Source organism: Brassica napus, unplaced genomic scaffold, assembly GCF_020379485.1.
Source record: "Brassica napus cultivar Da-Ae unplaced genomic scaffold, Da-Ae ScsIHWf_178;HRSCAF=317, whole genome shotgun sequence".
NCBI lineage: Eukaryota > Viridiplantae > Streptophyta > Magnoliopsida > Brassicales > Brassicaceae > Brassica > Brassica napus.
Genome location: NW_026015207.1, coordinates 170,001 through 177,500, shown reverse-complemented (window position 1 = coordinate 177,500; position 7,500 = coordinate 170,001).

The window sequence follows — 7,500 nt, the reverse complement described above, 5'->3', positions numbered from 1 at the left end:
AACTCATATCAGCATGCTGACCATACATATCAGCATGCTGGCCCTTCCCGTGGACTGTCCGTGTACTGATTTTGGACAACTGATGCACCATGTCAGTACATATATCAGCATGCTGGCCCTTCCCGTGGACTGATCCGTGTACTGATTTTGGACAACTGATGCACCATGTCAGTACACATATCAGCATTGTCATGTCCCCGATCCTAGATAGGATCGGCCGGACGGGCCATGGTGCGGGGAGACGCACCAGTCAGGTCATTAGACCTTGAGACAAGCGTATCATGGCCCTGAATGAAGGTTAAGGGCATCAGTCAGCTGAGACCTAACCAGGATACGATGGAAATAAGGGTAAAGGGGCTGGGTGAGTGTTTAGGCAGCTGGACGAGTGTTGGTTTGAGTTCAATCAGCTCGGTTCAGCTGGTAATCAGTTCACCATGATCTGTTCAGCTCACAGGAGCTGGTGGGCTAGCTCAATCAGCTGGGAACAGCTGGGGGTCAGCTCAATCCAGTGAACGGTGCGTTCTGGTTCGGATCAGTGTGGGCGAGTCCGGGACGGTTACTGGGCGAGCCGATGGTCCGGGTGCAGGACGGTTCGACCAAATGGGTCTTAGGCTTGGGATAGGGAGCGGGCAAGCTCCCAGAGTGTGAGCTGAGGCTCAGTGATCGATTTGCCAAAGGAAGAAAAGGGGAGAAACCGCCAAGGGGCGGTTATGGGACGGGTATGGGACGGTTTTGGGAAGAAAGGAAGGGATTTTGGTAACTGTTCGCCCAGGCGGTTGGGGACAGTTTAAATCGTCTTCTCTCTCTCATTTCTGATCATTCTGGTCGGTTTTACTCATTCCACACAGAGAGAAACACAGAGAAAATTCAAGAGAGAAAGAGAGACAGAAACTTTGGATCGGCCGATTTGATCCAAGAGATTGTTCTTGAGTGTTCCTGGTGTGTTTGGGCGTGTGATCAAGAGGATGGATTTGAGACAGAAAGACAAGGAGAAGGCAAAGGAGAAAGAGAAGGAAGTCGCCCCTGGAGACCGAACTCCTAAGGTGAGAGGTGTGGCCAAGAGTAACCGGACAAGGCCGCGGTTGATGGCTGTGTGAGCCTGGCCGGTTTGGATCGATTGGCTACTCCTTACTCTGACTTCTTCTACTCTGTTTCTTCTTATATGTTGTGCTATGGAATGTTTTATGTTGTTACAGGAAAGGATTCATTGATCCTAAGGCCTTGGCCTGATCAAATTCCCATGAAAGTCCCTTGTTCTTGTGTGGGCTGTTCATGGCCGAGATCACTATGATCTGAGCCGATTCTTTTGAATCTGTTTATGGGAATATTTTTCTTATGAATTATCATGAATTATCATGAATTTTATTTGGTATTTGGATCTCTTTTTAAAGGGGTCAGATTTGACATTTTTGATGATTGTTCTTGACTAGATTGGATCCGACCATGCAATGTGATTTGATTCTTGTTTTGTAATCTAACCTTGTGATTGTGTGGATGTTTGTGATGGATCCAGGACCAGAAATGGACCGTGGTAAGGGAAAAGCACCATGAGGACCGCGGCCATGGGAAGATGTGTGGTGATTGGGTTGATTCTGAAAATTGTGTGATTATTGTAGCCTATTGTGCAACTTGTGAACTTATGCGATTCTAGTATGTATTCTATTATTTAGGATGATGAATGATGTATGAACCTTGGTTAATATCTATGAAGTATCTATTTTCATTAGTTGATGCTTGATTGTTTAAGTGTGAATGTTGGAACCTCAAAACTCTGAAAAAGACTTAGAATTATTTAACACTTGAACTTGAATATGAAAGATGGAATTGGTTGCATTGTTTGGTGAGGCCGCGGTCTGGTTGGATTGAGGAATCCAGGATCGGGTCTTACAAGTTGGTATCAGAGCATTCTTGATTCTAGGATTTGTTGGGTTATTGGTTCACCACACACTTGGCCGTTTGGACTCATGGTGAGATAGTTGGGTTCTAAGTAATCTTTTCTACTGATTAACTTAGGAGTGATTGAGGTTTGTTTTTTCAGTTGTGGACTAACCTTTTGTTTGTGTTTGTAACTCCTAAGGGAACAAGAAGGTATAAATCTCGGAAAGGAAAGGAGGCGACTGGGGCGTCTGGAGCAGTGGGGCAGGATGGTGCTGAACAGACCGGAGTGTTACCAGCTGGAACCATTCCAACCACAGTGCTACCGGCTCTGGTGGAGCAGGTGGATAATGCCACCGGACTCCCAGTGGGTCCAACTCTTCCTACTGAGGTTAATGAAACTAATGTGGACGAGCAACAAGAGCAAGTCCATGGAGAAGATACTGGGTCATCCAACGTTGGTGCTGGGAGTGGCCAGAATGTTGATGCAAACAATGTTCGGGTCACTGGTGCTGAGGAGGTCATTGAGCCGACCATAAGGGGCTTGGTGGAAGCTATGCAGGTCATGGGAGCTCAGATAGCCTCCTTGACACAGGCGTTCACACCATTGGTGAACTCGTCCGTAGGACAGGCTAATCCCCCGGTTCGGGTTGCTGCTGGAGTGACTGATGTTGGTGCTGGCCGTGTGGCCGAGGTGATTGAGATAGACCCACCGGTCAGGCCAGTGCATGGTATGGACTACCTGAAGGTGCTGGAGCATATCTCCAAGTTGGGAACCAAACACTTTGCTGGAAGTGTTGATCCTATGGAGGCGGACGAGTGGAGAACCCGGTTGGTTCGGAACTTCAAGTCCACGCGTTGTCCTGAGGACTACCAGAAGGACATAGCAGTACACTTCCTGGAGGGAGATGCACATAACTGGTGGTTAGCTTTGGACAAGCGTACCAATGGCACCATTGAGCATTTTGCTGACTTTGAGGTTGAGTTCAACCATAAGTACTTTCCTGCTGAGGCGTGGGATCGTTTGGAGTCCAAGTTCCTGGACTTGACTCAGGGACGGAGGACTGTTCGTGAGTATGAAGAAGAGTTCAACCGACTCAGAAGGTATGTGGGAAGAGAACTGGAGGATGAGAAGGTTCAAGTCCGAAGGTTCATCCGAGGCCTAAGGGTGGAACTTCGAACCTACTGTTCTGTTTGTAAGTTCCACACGGTTTCTGAGTTGGTTGAGAGGATGGCCTTGCTGGAGACCAACCTCACCGAGGAGGGTAAGCAGAAGCTGAAGAGTGTGGTGGTATCCTCGGGTCAGAGTGGTGACAAGAAGAGGAAGAGGGACTCGACCGAGGAGGGTAAAACCTCAAGTGGTAGGTCAGAGTGCCCTAAGTGTGGACGATACCACGGTGGAGAGTGCTGGAAGGCCATGGGTGCCTGCACTCGATGTGGTAAGATGGATCACTCAGCCAAGGATTGTCCAAGTCCGTTGGGTGAGTCCAGGACCTGTCACCACTGCGGCCAGAAGGGCCACTACCGCAGGGACTGCCCTAAGTTGCAAGGCAACCAAAGTAAGGGACGTGGGGAGGCTAGCAGGCCAGTTCAGGGACGAGGCCAGACCTCCACACCTCGTGTGTATGAGCTATCCAAGGATGTGGATGGGGCTCGGCCTTTCCAAGCGATCAATGCGACCTTAAGTATTGGTGGTGTGGAAACACACACACTATTTGATACTGGAGCTACACATAGTTTTGTGAGTCCAAGTATGATAGGAAAAGGTTTGTTCCAGTATGGAACATGGGATGGTCCTGAACGAGTGAGTGCGGCCGGAGGGCAAGTTATGAACTCACTCGGTCTGGTTAAGGACATCCCTGTGGTGATCTTGGATAGGCCGATGCCTATAGATCTGATTGTTGTCCCCCTCAAGCATCATGAAGTGATCTTGGGCATGGACTGGTTGGGAAAGTATCGGGCAACTCTAGATTGTCACCGGGGAAGGGTGCAACTTGAGAATGAGTTTGGACCCCCGATCAAGTACCAAGGAATCAAGCCAACCTCTTGTAGTTTGGTGGTTTCAGCAGTCCAAGTAGAACGGATGCTTGGAAATGGTTGTGAGGCCTTTTTGGCTACCATTTACACTGATGAGGTTGTAGGGGCCTGTGACCCAGAGGGTATACCGTTGGTTCGAGAATTTCAGGATGTGTTTGGGGCACTACAGGGCATTCCCCCTGATAGGGCTGACCCATTCATCATTGAATTGGAACCTGGAACGGCCCCGTTATCAAAAAGTCCATATAGAATGGCACCAGCTGAGATGGCAGAGCTGAAGAAGCAACTTGAGGAGTTGCTTGAGAAGGGGTTCATACGCCCTAGTGTATCACCTTGGGGAGCACCAGTCCTATTCGTTAAGAAAAAGGATGGTAGCTTTAGGTTGTGCATTGATTATAGGGGTTTGAACAGGGTGACTGTGAAGAACAAGTACCCTTTACCCAGGATTGATGAGTTGTTGGACCAACTCCGTGGAGCCAAGTGGTTCTCCAAGATTGACTTGGCCTCTGGGTATCATCAGATCCCCATTGCACCAGGTGATGTGAGGAAGACAGCATTCCGAACTAGGTATGGTCACTATGAGTTTGTGGTCATGCCGTTCGGACTGACCAATGCACCTGCTGCATTCATGAAGATGATGAACGGCATCTTCAGGGAATACTTGGACGAGTTTGTGATCATCTTCATTGATGATATACTCGTGTATTCCAAGACAAAGGAGGACCATGAAAGACACCTTAGGGCGGTGTTGGGCCGCCTGAGAGAACAGAAGCTCTTTGCTAAGCTAAGCAAGTGTAGCTTCTGGCAGAAGAGCATTGGATTCCTTGGGCATGTGGTGTCTGATAAAGGAGTCTCAGTGGATCAAGATAAGATCAAATGTATCCAGGAATGGCCACAGCCAAAGAATGCTACGGAAGTGAGGAGCTTCTTAGGGTTGGCTGGTTATTACCGGAAATATGTCAAGGGGTTCTCGAGCATAGCTCAACCTATGACTAAGCTGACAGGCAAGGACGTGAGGTTCACATGGTCTGAGGAGTGTGCGAAAAGTTTTGCAGCACTCAAGAACATGTTGACTAATGCACCTGTCCTGGTGTTGCCTGAGGCTGATCAGCCTTATGTGGTGTATACGGATGCATCCATAACTGGTCTTGGTTGTGTTTTGACACAACATGGGAAGGTGATAGCCTATGCTTCCCGGCAGTTAAGGAAGCATGAGGGTAACTATCCAACCCATGATTTGGAGATGGCTGCAGTAGTATTTGCATTAAAGATATGGAGATCATATCTTTATGGTGCCAGGGTGCAAATACTCACAGACCATAAGAGTTTGAAGTACATATTCACTCAGCCTGAGTTAAACTTAAGGCAGAGGAGATGGATGGAATTTGTTGCAGATTATGATCTGGACATAGCTTATCATCCTGGGAAAGCTAACCTAGTGGCTGATGCCTTGAGCCGCAGAAGGGCTGAAGTGTCATCTGAGAGGGAGGCGGATGAACTGGAAGGGATGATCAGGTCCTTGAACCTCAATACCTTGGTTGGTTCAGATGAGCCACTGGGATTGGAGGCGGTGAACCAGGCCGATCTCCTGACCAGGATCAGGCAAGCTCAGGGCCTGGATGAAAATCTAAAGAAGGTAGCCGCCAATGACAAGACTGAGTACCAGACAACTGACAATGGTACCATCTTGGTCAATGGTAGGGTCAGTGTTCCTAATGATAAGGAACTCAAAGAAGAGATTATGAGACAGGCTCATAAGTCCAAGTTTTCAGTTCATCCTGGACTGAAAAAATGTATAGGGATCTGAAAAGGTACTACCATTGGGTGAGGATGAAATCTGATGTTGCAGAGTGGGTGGCTAAGTGTCCCACTTGTCAACTGGTGAAGGCAGAACATCAGGTTCCCAGTGGTCTACTTCAGAACCTACCCATACCAGAATGGAAATGGGATCACATCACAATGGATTTTGTGACTGGATTTCCCACGACCAGGAATAAGAAAGATGCGGTATGGGTTGTGGTTGATCGGCTGACCAAGTCGGCTCATTTCCTACCCATCAAGAAAGGGGATGGGGTCGACAGGATAGTGCAAGTGTACCTAGACGAGATAGTGAGGTTGCATGGTGTTCCAGCAAGCATTGTCTCGGACAGGGATCCAAGATTTACATCTTATTTCTGGCAGGCTTTCCAAAAGGCCTTGGGAACCAGAGTGAATATGAGCACATCTTATCATCCTCAAACGGATGGGCAGTCTGAAAGGACAATCCAAACCTTAGAGGATATGCTAAGGGCATGTGTGTTAGACTGGGGAGAGTCTTGGGAAAAACACTTACCTTTAGTGGAGTTTGCTTATAATAACAGCTTCCATACAAGCATTGGTATGTCGCCATATGAGGCTTTGTATGGTAGGCCGTGCAGGACACCCCTATGCTGGACCCAAGTGGGGGAGCGTAGCATGTTGGGACCTGAGATTGTAGAACAGACCACTGAGAAGATCAGGATGGTCAAAGAGAAGATGAAAGAGGCGCAGGACCGCCAAAAGAGCTATGCGGACAAGCGTAGGAAACATCTTGAGTTTGAGGTCAATGACCTGGTGTATCTCAAGATGATTACCTTTAAGGGTAGGACCAGGATTTCTGGACGAAAGAAACTGGACCCTAGGTACTTGGGTCCATTCAGGATCATAGAGAGAGTGGGTGCAGTGGCATACAAGTTGGACTTGCCATCGGCAATGGATGCATACCACAATGTGTTCCATGTATCCCAACTCCGGAAATGCTTGTCTGAACAAGACATTGTCTTGCCTGAGGTTCCTGCTGACCTTGGTAAGGACCTGACTTTGGAAACCTTGCCGGTTCGGATTGTGGATCGGTCAGAGAAAGCTATGAGAAAGAAGACAGTTCCCATGATCAAAGTGGTGTGGGATTACAATGGTAAAGACCTCATCACTTGGGAAACAGAAGCAAAGATGAAAACAATGTATCCGGAGTGGTACAGACAATTTCTTCCTGATGAAACACTTAACATGGATTCGAGGACGAATCCCAAGTTAGTGGGGGAGACTTGTCATGTCCCCGATCCTAGATAGGATCGGCCGGACGGGCCATGGTGCGGGGAGACGCACCAGTCAGGTCATTAGACCTTGAGACAAGCGTATCATGGCCCTGAATGAAGGTTAAGGGCATCAGTCAGCTGAGACTTAACCAGGATACGATGGAAATAAGGGTAAAGGGGCTGGGTGAGTGTTTAGGCAGCTGGACGAGTGTTGGTTTGAGTTCAATCAGCTCGGTTCAGCTGGTAATCAGTTCACCATGATCTGTTCAGCTCACAGGAGCTGGTGGGCTAGCTCAATCAGCTGGGAACAGCTGGGGGTCAGCTCAATCCAGTGAACGGTGCGTTCTGGTTCGGATCAGTGTGGGCGAGTCCGGGACGGTTACTGGGCGAGCCGATGGTCCGGGTGCAGGACGGTTCGACCAAATGGGTCTTAGGCTTGGGATAGGGAGCGGGCAAGCTCCCAGAGTGTGAGCTGAGGCTCAGTGATCGATTTGCCAAAGGAAGAAAAGGGGAGAAACCGCCAAGGGGCGGTTAT